This window comes from Alligator mississippiensis, chromosome 4 (assembly GCF_030867095.1).
Source record: "Alligator mississippiensis isolate rAllMis1 chromosome 4, rAllMis1, whole genome shotgun sequence".
NCBI lineage: Eukaryota > Metazoa > Chordata > Crocodylia > Alligatoridae > Alligator > Alligator mississippiensis.
The window spans coordinates 211,474,992-211,494,033 of record NC_081827.1 but is presented as its reverse complement, the minus strand read 5'-3'; the positions used below and the strand labels follow the sequence as shown (position 1 = coordinate 211,494,033).

The 19,042-nt window shown below is 45.3% G+C and overlaps 1 protein-coding gene across 4 annotated transcripts in view; it reads left to right on the top strand.

Moving 5' to 3' along the window:
• The window catches only part of RAPGEF4 (Rap guanine nucleotide exchange factor 4), a 308,065-nt gene that overhangs the window by 97,449 nt on the left and 191,574 nt on the right, over window positions 1-19,042 (top strand). Inside the window, exon 1 of one of the 4 annotated variants that reach the window (XM_006265237.4) lies at window positions 17,896-18,102. The exons of the other annotated variants lie outside the window; for them this stretch is intronic. The gene's annotated coding sequence lies outside the window, so the exon portion shown is untranslated. Of the gene's footprint in view, window positions 1-17,895; window positions 18,103-19,042 lie in introns of those variants that run through there. 4 annotated transcript variants of the gene reach the window in all.

Genomic DNA, 19,042 nt, shown 5'->3' with positions numbered 1-19,042 from the left:
TATTCTTCTTCTTTTGGCATGACCCCAAGTTCACCTCAAAGTTTCCCTTTTTGCTTCTTGCCAGATTTTGTTCTGCTGTTGAAAATTTGTCTTACTGTGGCAAATAGGAAGCAATTGCAGGACAGGAATACAGCAAAGGCAGAAATACAATAATTACAGCCTTTACATTGGAGAAGCTATGATTTTTCAATGCAGACACAGTAAATTTGAGTGAATAGCTGAAATTATTTCTAAGAATATTCATTCACTAAAAACACATTAAATTCTATCCCCTTTTGTGTTGGATTTCTATGAATATTCAAGTAAAAATGTACTAAACAGGGCTGTTTGCTGAAACAAAGTGAAGCTGGAACTCATAAGCAGGAATGTTCTCTCCAGAAGCCTGATTATCAATGTTATGCTTATTGGACTCAACTACTGATGCGGCTAGAAGAAACAAATCCATCTGGTTTGTCCCAACTTGAGGGCTTTCCTCATGTTCATTGTTCCAGCCTGAGGAATTCCCAAGGGTGCAGTGAACTACTGCTTCAAAATATCTTTGACTTCCTAAAAGCAAAGGCAACATAAGTCAGGAAACCACTACTTGTTTTCTAGTATCATTGTAATATTGTCAGCTCAAGCTGTGCAATGAGGAGCAGAGTCAAACCAAGGAAGAACTGAAGGTCTGGAGCCATATAGTTTTAATAGCCCTATAGCAGGGTGGTCTATCCCTTTTTAAAGCCCTGTTGAGAGAGCCCAGCTGCAGGGAATTTGGATAATAAGGGTGTATCCCACTGGGAGCTTAAAACCCCAGGCAAAAGAACAGAAGGGTAAGCAAGCTATGGGCTAAAATACTTGCTGCAGGGAGGATCTAGGCTGCTGTACTGGGGAAGAACCAGAAGGGCTGTACTACTAGTGTCTGGGACAGGATGGTAGAGTTTTGTTTTGCTTGTGTTATTTGTTTTAAAGACTATGTTTTATCTGGGAGGACTAGCTGAAGAGTTCCTCAGGGAGCAAAGCTTGCAGAAGCCAGCAGGCAAGGCCACAGAAGCTGTTAGATAGCATTAGGTATAAATATTAGGCCTGTGCGAGTAGGCAGCTATTCAATCTGGCTTTGGATCTGGCCACTTCAGATGTAAATGATCCAATCCAGAGCTCTGGATCAGTTTGCTGCTTTGATCTGGCCGAAGTGGCTCAGAGGCTTATGGCCGGATCTCCGAGGCGGTCCCAAGGGTATAATGGGGGATCAATGAAATATCTATAACTTTGTTGGGTTTTTTTGTCTGATTTGGATGAAACTTGCAGGAGTGGTAGCCTCTGCTGAGAGTATGAAGCCTGCCAAGTGTCAAGAAGGTGGGTACAAGGGTTTGGGGAAAACTGCACCCAAACTTATGAAAGCGAAACTCATGTCACATGTTTGCGTTACACCACAGGGGAGTAAAAACTACAGGGGTGGTGGCCCCTGCTGAGTCCACGAAGCGTGCTAAGTTTCAAGGTGATAGGTGCAGGGCTTTGGGGCGAATTGTACCTCAAGCTGCTGACAGGCAAAACTTGTGACATAAATGACCCTGTGTGTGTTAAGGTGCAGCGGGCTGAAAACTGCAGGGGTGGTGGCCCCTGCTGAGGCCACAAAGCCTACCAGCTGTGTGTGTCTCACTGGAGGAGTCTATCTTCTGGGGCCCTGCACCTAAAGCTGCTGACAAGCAAAGTGTGTGTGTGTGTCCTTCCTGGTGCTGGGGCTTCTGCACAACTCAACTCTGAAAAGTGGTTTGTACATTCAAACAAGCACCTAACCTCATCACCAGAACTGAAGCAAACTTCCTACAGCTCAAAACACAAAACCTGCCAATTGTCTCCAGTACCCCCACAAACTGCACACCAGAATCTATCAAAGATAAGAAAACCCAGCTACCAGTGGGGGCACATTCCTCACCAAAAAACACAGCCGCCTGTGTCTCAGACCCTAGCGTTTGGGCCCTAGCATTGAAGCCATGCCCATGGCCCACATTGGCAGTGGTTGGCGTGGAGAAGACTGGCTGATGCTGGTGCTGGGAGTGCTGGCACGGGAAAGTAGATCCCCCTCTTCCACATTCCCTCGCCTCTGCACTTCGGCCTCCCTGACTTTGTTGACCAGCACCTGCGTCCAGTGATCGAGGGTTTTGGTGCTGCCAGTACATGTGTTCCCCTTCACCCTCAGGTCGCACATGCCCGTCATCCTGTGGAATGTACTGGATCTCAAGGGATCCAGCCATCTCCTGATGCCCTCCTTCAGCTGCCTCACCAGTGCCTGCATGTCTGGTGACAGCGGCCTGCCCCAGGCAGGAACATTGATCCCCTGGAACTTCTCCATTTGGTTCTCCATTCCCTGACTAGGGGGATCACCTAGCTGAGGAGGGCATCGCCAGCACTAAGGGTCTTGTTGGCCTCGAGGAAGTGCTTGAGGACCACCAAGATCTGGGAGATGGTATCCCACTCAGCTCTGTTCAGGGGTCCGCTGATCCCAATCTCCCCAAGCAAGGCCATCTCATGGATGGCCTTCTGTTGCTCCACCAACCTTTCAAGCATCAGGTATGTGGAGTTCCACCGAGTCTCCACATCCTGCATGATTTTGTGCTGCGGAATGCTCAGCTCTGCCTGTTTCTCCCACAGCATCTTGCCCCCCGCCCTTGATGCTGCAGTGGAAGTAGCCCGCCACCTTCCTGCATTTCAAAATCAGCAGGCTTGTAGCAGTAGTGGTGGCAGTGCCATCACCATCAGCCCTGTCCCCCTCCAAGGCATCCCTCACTATTAGGTGCAGCCTGTGTGCCACACAGTGGATGCCAACAAAGTTGGCATCAAAGAGAGCCTTCACCATATTGGCCCTGTTGTCGGTGACCGTGAACCTGTGGGTGAGCTCAGCCTGCCCATCGAGCCACCCCTGCACCATGTGGTTCATAGCCCCCGTGATCTCCCTTGATGTGTGGGACTCATCCAGAACCTCAGCTTGTAGTAGAGCCCACCAAAGGCCTGACTGATCACACCAGTGTCCTGTGAGGGAGAGGTAGGCGTGATCGCCACCCTGGCTGCTCCAGGGGTTCAACGTAGATAAATGCAGGGTGCTGCACCTTGGGAGAAGGAATCCACAGCATACATACAGGCTGGGGAGTTCCCTTCTTGAAAGCACAGAGGCAGAAAGGGATCTTGGAGTCATTACTGACTCCAAGATGAACATGAGCTGCCAATGCCAGACCGCAGCCAGCAAGGCCAGCCATGCCTTGTCATGCATCCAAAGGTGCATCTCAAGCTGGTCCAGAGAGGTGATACTCCCCCTCTATGTGACTTTGGTCAGGCTGCAGTTGGAGTACTGTGTCCAGTACTGGGCGCTGCACTTCAAAAGGGATGTGGCCAGCCTGGAGAGGGTTCAGAGGAGGGCCACCTGCTTGGTGGGAGGGCAGCAGGACAGGCCCTGTGAAGAGAGACTGAGGGACCTGAACCTGTTCAGCCTCAGCAAGAGGAGGCTGAGGGGGGACCTGGTGGCTGCCTACAAACTCATCAGGGGAGATCACCAGCAAATAGGTAGAGCCCTTTTCTCCCCAGCACCACCTGGGGTGACAAGGAACAATGGTAATAAGCTGATGGAAAATAGGTTTAGGTTAGAGATCAGAAGGCAATTTTTTACAGTTAAGGTGGCCAAAATCTGGAACCAACTTCCCAGGGAAGTGGTCCTCGCCCCTACCTTGGGCAAATTCAAGAGGAGTTGCATGATCATGTGTCTGGGGTCTTGTGAACCCAGCATTCATTCCTGCCTGTGGCAGGGGGTCAGCCTAGATGATCTGTTCAGGTCCCTCCTGACCCTAGCTACTATGAAACTATGATGTTGGAGGTGAAGTGCAAGGCTACCTGCGGCCCTGCTTTGCACAGCTCCTCCCTCAAGATCTCCCTGCATGCCTCATACAGGGAGGGCACCACCGCCCTGCTAAAGGTGGTGCATGCGGGCACTTTGTAAAATGGGGCCAGAAGTGCTACGAACTGCCTGAACCCTGGCCGCTCAACTAGGGAGAAGGGCTGGCCATCCAGAGCAAGCATCTCCCCAATGCTCTGGGTGATCTTGCTCTCCTTGGGAACGCATTCCCCTTTCTGTCCCCCTTTCCCCCACTGGTCCAGGGTGACCTGCCTCTGCTTTGGGGAAAAGGGGGCTTTGGAGCAAGCGGGGGACTTCCCTGTTGGCACACTCGCACTGGTGCCAGGCTGAACAGGAAGAAGGGCAAGGGGGTGCTGCCTCCTCCAATGCAGCAGCATCACCGTGGTGGAAAAGTGTCTTGCATCCTTGCCACGACTCATGTCTTTGGCAGTGCTAGCAGATGGTAAACCTGGGATCATCTGCCACCTCAAAATGCTCCCACACTACACTACTCCCCTGCTTCTGGGTTGAGGCTGAGGATCCTGCCTTATGCCACTCCTCAGCAGGCTGAGGTTCAACACCAGGAGGAGCTGTCTCAGCTGAGCCACTTGCCTCCACAACCTTAACTTCCTCCAAGGTGCTGCTTTCTAGAGGAGACCTGGGTCTAGGGGAAATTTTGAGGGATGTGGAGCACAAACTCTTATTCCCCCTTAGTCTCCAGAATTGCTTGAGCCAGTGTGCTCAGCATCCTTGGTTCCAGCTCGAGCTCCAGCTCCTCTGGCAGTGGGAGGCTCATGGTGAGAGATTACATTGGGGTGGAGGAGACAGTGATTCCACTGCTGGTGCCTGCATCTCTACTGAGGGGAGGTGGTGCAGGTGCAGGGACATCAGGTGCAGACACTGCTCCCACCGCCTGGCCTCCACTGGCAGCACTGATGTCATGGCTGCTTGGGAAGAGAATGCGTCTGTGTTTGGGGGTGGGGTGGGGCTTGCAGCTCTCCCCCCCTGCTATTAGACCTGGCACCTGCCTTTCCAGCACACTTCATATTAATCTTTCCTGTGCTGCAAAAGCTCTGTGTTTGTGTGTCACTCCTTTTGTGTTGTGTGTCTTATTCCCTCTGTTGCGTGTGTGCACTGGACTCTTCTTTGATTGTTTGCTTCAGTGTTAAGAGCTATGTAAAAATTGTGTGCTGCCTGTTTGTCTTCTCCTATGAATATCTGATTTTTCTTTTTTATATTGTGTGTGTGTGTGTGTATGTGTGTGCACGTGTGTGCAATCTGTGTGCCTCCCTGCACAATGATGGATCACGCTGGTAGGGAAAACACAGCTTTCTTTTTTCAAAGTTTGCAACAAAAAAAAAGAGTAAATAGAAGTTGAAAGAAATGAATTGAATAGTACTAAGAGATGCTAAGCTAAGCTAAGATAAGCTAAATCCTACCCAATCCTTTCTAACAACAAAAAGGAGCAGGCAAGTTCAACTACTGAATAAAGTAACCAAGCTGAGATGCCTGAGTCTGCTAAGGTACCTTTCTCATGCAGTTCCTGAGAGGGAACAAGCTAGCAAAAGGCACAGTACACCTCCAAACAGAGGCTTTTATGCTGTTTCTAGGTCTCTCCCCCCAGACACTGTCATTGGAAAGGCAGACGGAGAGAAATCCTTCTCACTGGCCACCTACACATGTCAGTCTTCCCCCCCCACCCCCTCCCTGCCCTGTTCCCCCTCCCTCTTCTAACTTTCACTTTCAGCATCCGAAGCATCCAAAGCATCTGAAACTTTTCCGAAGCACTTTGGAAGCTCCAAACTGCTTTAGACAACTTGAATGAGCCCGTGCTTCAGATCCGGGGCTGCTTCCAAAGCCTTGCACAGCCCTAATAAATACCCTTATGTTTGATTCAGAACAGCATTTGTAACTTTGGTGGGATTGTCCCTTATAACTGGTAGATGAAAGTGTTCAGTGAAGCCAGAATCCAACCCTCATTTGAGTTTCTTCGTTTCACCTGGAGAGTATCCCTTATCATGCCTTTTGCAACATACCTCCTTGATAGGGACCTACCAAATTTGCAATTATGTGACTTTTTTTCAGACACCATGAATTTGGTAGGTTCCCCCATGAAAAAGTCTGGTCCCCACAAAAAAGAAGTGGGGACTATAAAAAGCTGGAAAAGGCCAGCAAGTGGGGAAAGAGGGGGGAAAAGAAGGAGCTAAAAGAGAGGTGGGAAGTCCTGGTGTCCTGAAACACTAGGGGGGGGAGGGAGATTTTTGTGGTAGAGCATGGTGCCCCCCCCTCTCCCCCCGATTGGCTGAGAGACCCTGGAAGTCCTGCCTCTCCCTGGAAATTGATAGGTGGCCATCTGTCAATCTCTGGGGAGGGGTAGCACTTCTGGGGCCCCTTGGCCAATCAGGGGCATGGGGAGGGTCTGCCATGCTCCACCATGAAAATGGTGACCAGCACTGTGCTGGGACCATAAAATCAGGGGAGGTCCCTGTGAATTAGGTCAGTCCCTACTTGAGAGAGAACACTTTTATCCAGGCCTTCTGGAATACAGGTTTAGCACCCAGAAATATTTTACCCTTCAGCATTTCTTTTTAAGAGGTGCTAAAGGGAGTTACCTTTTCTAGTCACAGATAGAGTGCAAATTCTGCAGGCACCATTAGATCTCTCAGTAAAAACAATATTTCTTTAAAATGGTGAGAAAATGAAAGAAAAGCAGAAAGAAATGATTGCATAACTAGATTTAAATATACAATAAGCTAAACTGTATAGAAAGTCTTAGCATAGTTATAGAACAAAGGCAGCCTTATATATCCAGAGAGCAGTTCTTGGCAACCACCTGCTTGTTAGAGTCTCAGTTCTAGTATTCAATGTAGGGGGAAAAATATCCTTTGTGCTATGTCCAGAGATGTCTCCTGCTACACCCCTCTTTCCTACCTGGTTTAGTTGGCAGATGCTTCATCTAGGGCAGCACTCCCAATCTCCAAACTAGTTTTTTCCAGTAATTTTAATCTCTTTGTTTTTTCTAAGACTTTGTTAGAAAAGGCCTAATTAAAGGACTTTTAATATGAAGTTTCAAAGGTTTGATATGCTGTCTCACAGGCTGCATTTCATATAGAAATCTGTTCATCAGACTGATGTCTCATGGGCCAGGCTCTTCATCCACTGTGGTAAGTTGTTTCACTTATCTGGGGGAAAGCTAAACTCACCTCCTGCGGTGATTAAATATAAATGTAATGATGAACTACATTCTGTCACAAACTGTTTAAGGGAAATTTGGGGGGAAAGCCACTGAAATTATGTGATACCCTGTGTTGTGATATATCATAACAATTTGCAACTGTCATGTTGCTTTTATCTAATCTTCAACCTTTGACCTGCGTTGGTGCAAGCTTATTTGTAGGAGGTGAAAAAGGACATGTTCACAAAAGTGCCATTAAATCATAAACAGACGTATAGGACAATTTTGAGAAATGTGAGGATATCAACTTGGGTTATGCTCCTATTATATTAAGAAAAAAAATTCAGGGTTGATGCTAGCTATCCAGAAAGGTAAAGCCAAGAATAAGAGCAGAATGAAGTCATCAAATATTGCAGCTTCTGTAATAGTTTTGTCTCATTCTTTTGCCGCATCTGGCTTATATGGTTCATATGGTGGCAACATATTAGCTTTCCTGTTTTGTTCTTGCTTGATCCTTGGTGCCTACAGAGCTATCTTTGTGGCTTGTGCCGTCTGCTGCTGCTAGACTTCCTTGATTTTCTGGGGAGCTCTGCATTTCAAGGCTAATCTCATCTTTCATTTAGAAAAAAGTTTCCTGCCATTTTCCATGCAGAGAAAGCCTTGAAATATAAACTGGATCCCTGGGGCTGAAATGTTGTTACTGATTTATTTCCCTTAAACATCATTGATTATTCAGTCTTCCCAGAGTCATTGAGGCAAGGTTTATACTTAAAAGTTTTTTTGGCATAGCTGTAAGAAAAAAATCACATTAACTGACTTAGTAGTGCTGGCAAAAAGCCTTAACATGAACACATTTAAACTGACAAAACATCCTTTTGTTTAGTATAGCTTCTGTTCTGAAAAGTGGTATAAGCTACATTTCCACTAGGGCTCAGGACAGAAGTTACACATAAACCAATTTAAGTGATCAGAAACTGGTTTAAACCTGTAACAGAACAGAAGTTTAGTGCACACAAATCACTTTGAAAATGGCCAAAACTGGTTTAAGATAAATCTGGCTGAATGTAGCATTCGACTTAATTGCTTTAGGTCAAACCGGTTTATGGAACTTCTGTCCTTAATCCCTGTGAGATTTAATTTAACATACAATCCTCCAGTATCCCAGGATGCTCTGCAGCCCTCGGCTATGCTGTCTGCTCCATAGATACATAGACATTGGGGCTGAAAGGGACTTTGCAAGATCATTGGTCCAGCCCCCTGCCCAAAGGGTAGGCAGTCAGCAGGGGTCAAATGATCCCAGCAAGATAGGCATCCAAGTGTTTCTTAAAGAAATTCAGAATAGGTGCCTACACCGCCTCTTGGAGTCTATTCCAGGCCCTGGGGACTCGGATGGTAAAGAAGTTTTTCCTTATGGCCAGCCTAAAATGGTCTTCCAACAGTTTGTGACTGTTGGACCTAGTCTTCCCATGGGGTGCCCTGGTGAACAGATGTTCTCCCAGTTCCTGATGCACACCCCTTATATACTTATAGGCTGCCACCAAGTCACCCCTGAACCTATGCTTTTCCAGGCTGAAGAGTCCCATGTCTCACAACCTCTCCTTATAAGGCCTGCTTTCTTGTTCTCTAATCATTCACGTGGCTCTCCTCTAGACTCTCTCAAGCTTCTCCACATCCTTTCTGAATTGTGGAGCCTAGAACTGGACACAGTATTACAGCTGTGGTCTCACCCAGGCCGAGTAAAGTGTGAGGGTGACTTCCTGGGTCTTGTTTGAGATGCATCAGAAGATGCAGGCAAGAGTTTTGTTTGCTTTGCTGGCTGCAGCATCACACTGATGTCTCATGTTCATCTTGTGGTCAGTCATGACCCCCAAGTCTCTTTCAGCTGTGGTGCTAGCTAAGTGTGGTGTGGGTTCTTTCTCCCAAGGTGAAGCACCTTGCATTTCTCAGTGTTGAATACCATCAGGTTTTGATCCGCCCACCTTGTAAGCCTGTCGAGGTTGGCCTGGATTGCCAGCCTATCCTCTAAGGTGACCGTACTTTCCCATAGTTTGGTGTCGTCAACAAACTTAGCCAGTTTGCTCATAACACCTGAGTCCAGATAATTTCGAAACACATGAAGAGTACAGGTTCAAGAATGGAGCCCTGGAGGACACCACTGGTTACAGTGTACCAAGCTGATTTGGTTCCATCAACTATCACTCTCTGGGTCCATCCATAGAGCCAGTTCCCCAGCCATCAGACCGCGAAATTGTCTAGGCCGCAATTCCCCAATTTTTCCATGAGGACATCATGGGACACCAAGTCAAAGGCTTTCTTGAAGTTCAAAATTATGATTTCCACCTCTTCTCCTTTGTCCAAGTGATGTGTCACCTGGTCATAGAAGGAAATCAGGTTGGTCAGACAAGATCTACCCACTACAAAGCCATGTTGGCTAGCTCTCAGAATATTACCTTCTGTTAGGATGTTGGTAATGGTTTCCTTTATGATTTTTTCCAAGATCTGCCCAGGGATTGAGGTCAAGCTAATGGGCCTGTAGCTCCCTCAATCTTCCCTTCTCCCTTTCTTGAAGATAGGCACCACATTGTCCCTCTTCCAGTTGTGACGGGTTGGCTGGTAGTGACTTAGCCCAGGGGTTTTGAAAGGGCAAAAGATGATTGGAGGACTTGGGATTCCCTTTCCTCACCAATCTGGTAATGATTTGGCCCAGGGGTTTTGAAGGGGTAAAAGATGATTGGAGGATTTGGGATTCCCTTTCCTTACCAATCAGGCCCCAGAGACACACCCTCCATGTCCCCTGATTGGCCCTGTGGGTCACCTGGAGGGGGATAAAAGGGGCAGCACGGCTGACTCAGGGAAGAGACCAGCAAGGGACCACAAGGAGGGAGCTTCAAGGAGCTGGCAAGAGCTGAGCCAGTGGGGTGGGAGCAGTTGCCCCAGAAGAGCCTGAAGGAGTGGAACCTGCAGGCAGCACTGGGTCCTCAGCAGTACAGTGTGGGGCTGGCAGGAGAGGCTCCCCGCTGGGCTCCAGGATCCCCTATGAGAAGCTGTGACTGGCAGGAGAGGCTCCCCCACTCCAGCAAGATCTGAGCAGTGACCTGAGAGGTTCCCAGGTCTGCTTCCAGCTCCTCCAATCAGAGGCCAGGCAGCTCAATGTGAGGCCAGGGCTCCAGGAAGGTCAAGACCCCTAGCAGCTTGGAGTAGTGCCAGCACTGGTGGCTGTGTGGCAGAGTTTCTGCCTCCTGTGTGGGAGAGCTGTGTTCAAGTCCCAGCTTTGGTGACTTGGGGTGAGTGAGCTAACAAAGAAAAATTCCTCTTTCAGTGGAAAGGGGCTGTTGTGTTTTTCCCCTTTCTCCTCCTCCAGGTACCTAGGCCCTATATTCCTTGTCATTTGACATTTTGTATTTTGTGCCTTTTGTATTTCACCAACCAGTATTGTTTGTTCTGCTGTTTGTGTTTTACATTTTGGTTAACCCTGTCTTTTGTCAACTGGATGAATATGTCTATGATTGTAAGTGTCTAACCTTTGTTGAATCCTGCCCCTTCGGGGCATTGTAGTGTCCCCTATACCTCCCTGGCTTATACTGGTTATGTTCCCAGTATTGTTCCCTCATTAAAAAGTATATGGTTAAGTCCCCATTGGTGGTCTGGCTCTGCTCTATAGGGGGAGGAGAGTCCCTACACCTCCCACAGTGCTTGTGCACCTGCTTTGATCCCTTCAATTGGAGAGGGGGTACCTCTTGGATTACCGCCCGGATTACACAATCATTAGGCACATCACCTGAGCACCACAAATTCTTGAATATCCTCACCATAAGCTGTGCTATAATGTCAGCTAGTTCCTTTAGCACTCTTGGGTGTATTCCATCTGGTTGGCTGATTTGTGGATGTCCAGCCTCTTAAGATGTTCCCTCACAAGATCAGTGGTAATGATGGGTGCAGATTTGCCCTTCCCCTTGTGATCCTTCCTCTTGTCAGGCAGGGTGATCCCGCTGGGCTGATGCAAGACTGATGCAAAGTCTTTTCTGTGGGTTGGAATGGACTTCCCTTGTACTTCAAGGATTGCATCCTTGAGGAGCAACCATTCATTATGGAATATTCCTCCCTGCCAGACAGTGGTTTCTCAGAGTCTGAACAACTAGCCTCCTAAGCTTGTGGAAGTCAGCCTTCCTAAAGTCAAGGACTTCTGTATTGCTGACTGGCTTGCCAGCTTTGGGGTGAATAGAGAAAGTGATCAACTCATGGTCAGGGTCTCCCAGCTTCCCTTTGATTCTCAAGTTGCTGATTAGATCATCCCCTTTGGCCAGTACCAGGTCCAGCAGTGCCTTGCCCCTTGTCGGTCTGTAGACTTCTTGAGACAAATAAAGCACATCAGTGCTTATGGGGAAGTATTGCGACTGATCAGATTTGGCTGAGTTCTCTTCCCATGAGATGTCTGGGTAGTTAAAGTCGCCCATAACAACCATGCACTGAGAGTATGCAGCCTCAGCCAATTCCCTGATGAGCTCATGGTCAAGTTCTTGCTCTTGATCAGGAGGTCTGTAGTAGATTCCTACTGTTATATCCCCTTCACCAAGTTTTCCCCTTATTCTTATCCAGAGGGTCTCAAGTCTCCCTCCTTGGTTGCCAGTCTCAGCCTGTAGGGAAGTGTATTGCTCTTTCACATAGAGAGCTACATTCCTGCCCTTTCTTGCAACATGATCTCCCCTGTACAGGGTATAGACATCAATACCTGTGGTCCAGTCATAGGTAGATTCCCACCAGGTCTCTTTTATTCCTATGAGATTGTAATCATTATTGTTTAGGAGTAGAGCCAGCTGTTTGTTGCCCAGGCTCCTGGCATTTGTGTAAAGGCAAATGAGCTTGCCATCGGAAGCCCTAGGTTTCCCTGCACTCCTGGAAGAGCCCTGTCCCTGGGGTGGGGTAGGAGTTTGTTTCCTTGTACAGCCTCACCTAATGGTTTGGTGGCTGATGCTTGGTTGGCTTGCACCAGTGATTATCTGCCCATCCCCCAGCAAACTTAGTTTAAAGCCTGGTCAAGCAGGTCAGCCAATCTGGCTGAAAAGAGCTTCTTTCCCGTGCGAGTGAGGTGGAGACTGTCCCTTCCCAATAACTCACTGGCTGTCACTCTGAAGTGTGGGCCGTGGTCGTAGAAACTGAAGCCTTCATAATGGCACCAGTGCTGCAGTCTTCTGTTTACTTCCTGAATTCTTCTCACCCTCCTGTGCCACTGACATGTAATGGGAAGGATCGAGGAGAAAACCACCTGCGCCACTAACCCTTTCAGCCCCACTCCTAGAGTCCTGTAGTCATTCATGACCTGGCTGGGATTGCTCTGAGCCATGTCATTTGTGCCCACATGGATAAGGAGAGCAGGGTAGTGGCCAGAGGGCCAAATAAGTTTTGTGATTCTCTCAGCTACATCCTGGATATGGGCCCTGGGAGGCTGCAGACCTCACAGGCTGAGCAGGGAAGCCCTGTCCCCAGCTGTAAGATCCCAGGCAGCCCAAAGCCCAGCAGATTCCCCCAGACCTCCACCTCCTTCGCAGGGGGAATTGGCTTGGCTCCCAGCTGGGGTGGAAGCAAACCCCTGACTGCAGGCTTCCCTACATTTTGGGCATAGCCCAGCTGGGGGTCCAGAGTTGGGGGGCATTCCCCCCCCCCAACTCCCACCAGCCCGCTGGCTCAGGACAGGGTGTGGCTGGGTGATTGCCCTGGCTCCCAGCTTGGGTGGGAGCAATAAAGACCCCACTGCAAGAGCCACACACCCCTCTGCACCGGGGCACAGCCTGGCTGGGGACCTGGCTTAGCAGGAGGAGGAGGGAGAGGGCAGCTGTTTCTCCCCCTCCCCCCAGCTCCCTCCTAAGCCTACCCAGTGGCCAAGGGAGAGGCATGGCTGGGTTATTACCTTGGCTCCCAGTTCTCAGCTCAGGTTGGGGGAGTAAAGCCCCCACTTCAGGCTCCCCCACCCCACCCTTTCCCCGGGGCAGGGAGACCCCAGCTGGGGGTCTGGTGGGGGTGTTTCCCCCACACATCCTTTCCTCAGCAGGCTGGAGGCTGAAGAGGGGCATGGCTGGGGGAATTGCCCATCTCCTGGCTTTCTGTTGTGGCTGTCAGGTGGGAGATGTGTGCAGCAGGGGTCTGGCTGCCTTTCAGGTTGGAAAAGTTAACATCAGTTCACTTTCTAATTGGTTCAATCTAGGCAGTTTACAGAAACCTGCAAAGATTGAATCAATTCGGTCTCAGAGTTTTTGACTGTCTGTACTTAGCCTAGGAGGATTTGCTGCTTTGTTGTATAGATAAAGGTCTAGGCTGGTCTATGGACCAAGGGAAACCAATTATCGTAGTCCCTTGAATTTTCAAGGTGGCCTGAACCAGTTTATGGCTGTGTTAGGTGGTGCTGCTTGTTCTGTCATTGTGGTAGGTTCCTGGTAAATCTGATCACATTGTGATCCCTGGCTACAAGGATGGAGGTTGTCTAATCTTTGTCTAATATTTGCAAGCGCTTCATAGGCATTAACATTTGCCATATGCCAATGCACATCTTGTGAACAATATATAAACTCTCATCATAAATGGAAAGTTGTGTGGAACACCCTTTAAATGTTGGCCCCTTGATCCCATGCAAAAAAACAGCAGGGTCCCATTTCTGTGGTAGGAATCTGTGTGGCCTATAGACTTACTTGTTTGTCATATGTAAAATAACTACATTTATATTTTGAAGAAAGAATTATGTTGCTTATCCCTGCACCCCCAAACTCCTCCTTGTCTGTCTTGGTCTAATATTATGATATTTTTCAGAAGCCTATTACTTTGATAATGAAGCACCATACTATTTTAAAGTTTGCCTTAAGGCTCTATGTATTTTCCTCAATATGTTCCTTTGTTTCAAATCTTCATGATAAACAAATCTGATCATGAAAGGATGTGGTTTTATGAATAAAGTTGGACAACTTGGAAATAAGTTTGCGTGGGGCTTTTTACTTTCCTTTTTCATTCAATTCTTTTCTTGTTTTTAAATATTGTCCATCTTCCTCTGTTGCAAGTTTTTAATGTTTTCCTTTTCAGTAGAGAAGTCATGTTTAATTAAAACTTATTCCATATTTTCAATTATAGATGATAATTTGTTTGACTTTACACTTTAAATTGCCTTGAGTAATTTCCTGTGGAAGTACATATAACCATTTGTATGTTTGAAGTATTAGTGTGTAATTTGCATAGTTTGTATGTAATACTTAAGCTAAGTACTGGGGCTTAGAAAGGGTCCATAATATTTTCTGTGACAAATGGCAATATGATGGTCTTTCTGTTTCCTGTTACATTTCTTTTGGAGCTGAATTTGTTTATCCAGCTGGAAGTGATAGTCAAACCAAAAATTCATTAAAAAAAACCCAAAGTCTTCAAAGGTCACTTTAATAAGTACATAGGAATTAGGAAAATGGGGGACTGGAAATATTATGCACATCTTGTCATGCATTCATCAGCCCATATGCAAGTTAATGTGACCCAGTTATTTCTATCTGATGTCTTATCCTTGACAATATCTGCAGAGGTAAAAAGGTAGGTATTTAAGATGTATTAATTCATGTATACTGAAATGCTAATATAGACAAGGCAATTGTAAATGTTAGCTGGTTGAGATGAACTCTGTTGAGAAGCCTAGAATTACTTCCATAACTTTGCCTACTAGCTCCTGATTAGACCTTCATAGAATACTGCATATACTTTTGTTCACGCATGTTTCAGACAGTGAACTCAGACTAGAACAGGTATGGAGAAGAGCTTTAAAACACACAGGTAGTCATGCAGCCTACATTAGCCTGGGGTAGAGTGGGTAGGAAGTTTCAGCACAACACTATAGAAGGAAGGCAAGCTCCTGCTTACAGTAGTTGCATCAGTGAGAGTTGCCAGGTTGTAAGACATAGACAATGGATTTTAGCACACATTATACAGTTGTTGGGTTGGTAAATGTTTAAAGGCATTAAACAGTCTTGGTGAGTCTATGATGATTGTGGGGGCATTTCAGTCTGTCCCCTTGGTCTTGCTTCTGGCAGGTGGTCTTGGTTGGCTGTCTTCATATAGGTGATAGCCTGTGATGTGCTCAAAGTAGATGTCTCTTGTCTATTGTACAGTTTCGGATACCATGAGGCATCTCATCAATTTTGAGTAGTGGTGGGGTACTCTGCAGGTTTGCAAGATATTCTCATTGCTCAGCCCCAAAGATCAGTGCTAATGGCCTATACTTGAACAGCTTTTGCTCCCAGGCTTCAGCAAAATTCTGCTACTGGTTCCGCACTAAGGGAGCCCTCCCTCCCCCTCTCAACCAAAAAAAAAAATTGACAAAACCCTAATTGCTTTTTAAGATTGACCTTTGTCAGTTTATGCAAAGAAATATATGATGTGATGGCTTGTTTGTGACTTAGAGGCTCCTTCCATTCTCATGTTCCTGCAATAATATTTCAACGTAGATTGGCTAACACAATTTTTTTTTCCAAGTGTGGACTTTACCTATATGAGATTAGGGGCCTTGTTACACATTAATTTTAGGCAGCTCCTGAAGCTCTTAGCCCCTGGATTGTTTGCACATTAATATCTGAAACTTGTTTTAAGCACACTTTAGGTGGCTTAAAGTTATACTGCTCCAGGACAGGTTTATCTCTGATCCTTGTTACCCAGCTCATGTTCCATTAATGTGTGGCTACTCTCCAGTGGTGAGCCACCCAAGTTGCAGTCCTCCCGCATCCCAGGATGCAGTGTCCCTTCCCCCACCCTCTTATTCTTTGCAGACAAACTTACCACCCCAGAAACTCTACTGCCCAGGGGTAGTTCTGGCACCAAGCCAACTCCCCCTCCCACCTCCAGGGGTGTGACCTTCCCACCCCCAGGGGTACAGGCCCATGCAAACAGCCTGCAGAGCACATGCTAGCTGGTGAGGTTGCAGAGCAGACAGATTCAGAAGGGGACCTAGGGGGAAAAAGATAGGGGGCTAGATGGGTCCCCTTGAACTGGGGCTTCCTTCTCAAGGCAGAGGAAATAGCTCCCCCAAAAGCACCTAAGGTGCAACTGCTTCAAACTTGAACTAGTACTAAGACCAGTCAACATATAAGCAGCAAAAAGTGCAATTTGTAACAACGCTTTAGGTGGACTAAGTCTTATTCCAGTTTCTGGTGAAATGGTGTCCACATCATTAATGCTGTCATCATAACTGGCAGCACTTAGCACTCTTGTTGACTGCATCACACTAAGGACATAATGCACCTTATGACTGAATGACATTATTCTCCAAAGTGGTAATTTCTTCAGGGCATATTGGGACATGGGTTGTCATGAGGGCAGGCAGGAAAGATTTAAAGGCAAATCCAAGTGTATACTATTTACTTTGGCTGGTCCTAGGTTAAATGTGCTGATTAGGTTGGCTCTTCCTTAGTGTGCTGATTTTTGGATTCCATTATGGAGGCACAGCACCTAAAAGTTAGTTATTGCAGTATCTAAAATTTAGGGAATAAATCCTTTACTGGGTCTGGTCCTAATAGACTACATTTCTGTTAGGTAAAGGTGTACTCTTTATAAAACACCTTCATCCCAAAGGTTCTGCAAAAGCTTTATCATACTTCTACAAGTAGAAACACTTAATCTACTCTTGCGTTTGTGTGATAGACACTGATTTTGGGGATCCTTCTGAAACAACACTGGACCATTGTCTCCAGTGGTTGAGAGTGCTCTCTGTACTTGGAGAGTGCCATCTTTCAAGGGAAGGAGGTTCCATTTACTTGTGGCCATTAAAAATCCCATGGTACCTCTTTATAAGAGCATTCTGGTATCCAGAATTTCAATGACTACATTGTTCTGCTTTGGTTTCAGTTAGGTTTAGGGTTATTCATTATTTTCTGGACTTGTGTTTTATGTAAGTACTACTGTGTTCTGTTTAAATCATTTCCACACTTCTGTATTTAAAAAAAAATACTCATGTATATATAAAATCTAAAGCACTTTGTGATTAAAGTTGCTGAATTTTTAATTACTATGATTATTTATGGAATTTCAGGTATGAGAACTAAAATAGCAGCTTGTTGTGTTCTGTGTTAGAGTATATTATGAAACGGTAAATTAATTCAGCTTTTCCTTATTTGGTGATATCATGCTTAGTCTAAAAAAACTCCACATAACCTACTTAAAATTAATGCTAGTCATGATCAGGGAGTAGGACTCCATGAGTCCTGTCTGCTATTCAAATACTCCTAATGTTCCAGTGACATAAGTGACGTGTTTATTTAATAATATTCAAGAATCATTTTCATTTCTTAAAGGCAGAGAAGAATACTAATCTTTTTCTGTAGTCAGAAAGGGATACAAGCTAGGAATAGCGTGATATGATTGATTTAGACAGTGACCAAACTTATCCAGATGTTCAGAATTTTCCAAGAATAAATGTTGTCAGACATTCATTTTTTCCTAAATGTTTTAATGGTCCTTATAATTAAACTATTATACCTTGTCATTTCTTGGGCAGAAAATTTCATGAATTAAAAATACGGTTTTACTGCTATTACTTTATTTACTGGAAAGACAAAACTAACAAAAGTTTATTCTGTTTCTTCTTACTACATTTTATATCCAAGTCTGCTGATTTTACCAGTTTCATAGACCTTTGAACTATAGTAGTCTTTTGGAGCCATTCTTCTGTATCTGACTAACATTCTCAGTGTGGATATTGAAAAGGAGGTTCAGCAGATTAAATAATGGTATTGTTGTTTGAGACCACGTAGCAATTGTTTTACGAAAAAAAAATCTGTGCTACACTTGCTGGCTCTTTAATTTAGATTGCCAATGATATTGCAGAGCCTACTGTCAAAGAAGGTAGGATGCAGAAGCAGGAACATTACTGCTAATCTGCTGCAAAAAGACTAGATAAATCAGCACAGCTCTCATACATCACTAAGGAGAGAAGCTGATTGCAACTTGACCATGTGCCTGAATAGTCACATCAGCAGCAAGAACAGAGCACGGATAAAAAAACTAAAATGTACCCTTAGGGCTTCTTGCTCTGCTGGACCTATGATAACACATCATTGTAAGTTTAAGCTTTCTTTATTTTTGTTTCTGTGTTGTAATTACAGCATTGGGTATGTTGTTTACAAGCCTGTGTTTTGAGTGTGCACAAATTTAGGGTGAATGTAATGAAGTGTAATACTAAGTAGATAATAGTTTGATACAGTGTACATTTGCGAATTATCTGTACTTTTGGGTTACTATCAGATTCAGCATACTGCTATATTAGGGATAATTTAAATATTTTACATTTACAGCTTTATTTTTTTCTTACAATAAAGGATTTGGGGGGGGGGTTGTATCTCATTTCACCACTATAGTCTCACATTTTAAAAACAACTCAATGTCTAAGCAAGATGCCTTATTCTACTTTTACTGTGCGAGTATTTGTATTGTTTTATTCTTGCTTTCAGGAAAAATGATTATAAAGGATGTTTTCTGTGGACCTTTTTATATACTAGAATTAAGTGAAGATGGTAATTTTCCTCTAGATTTTAAAATTTGTGCAATTGTTTAATTTAACATCACTTGAGCATCTGCAGAGAAAGAAGATGGAGATGACATGGAAACTGAATAAGCATTGATTGCTAGTCTGAAAATTACATTTAAAAAGTTTTTATAGCAAATCTGATTTCAGTTCATTTTTTACAAAATTAGATTATCATATTTAAATACTGGGGCTAAAACATAACAAACAAATGTGTGAAACCATTCCTGGATAGCCCACATTTCCTGCTTTTCCAAATTATAAAGCTGTTGTTGATTGTTGCTCCAAGGAAAATCCTAATGCTAGAATTCAGAGCAGCATGTTTAAATAATGCATGTAGAACTGAAAAGGGAAGATGGAATTTTACTGTTCAGATGCTGAGACTGTGTTTTTGTTTAAAGATAGAGGTATCAACTCTAAAATGTCCAGAAATATAAACTCAGTTTCCAATATGATTTTAGGGAAAGTTGGTATA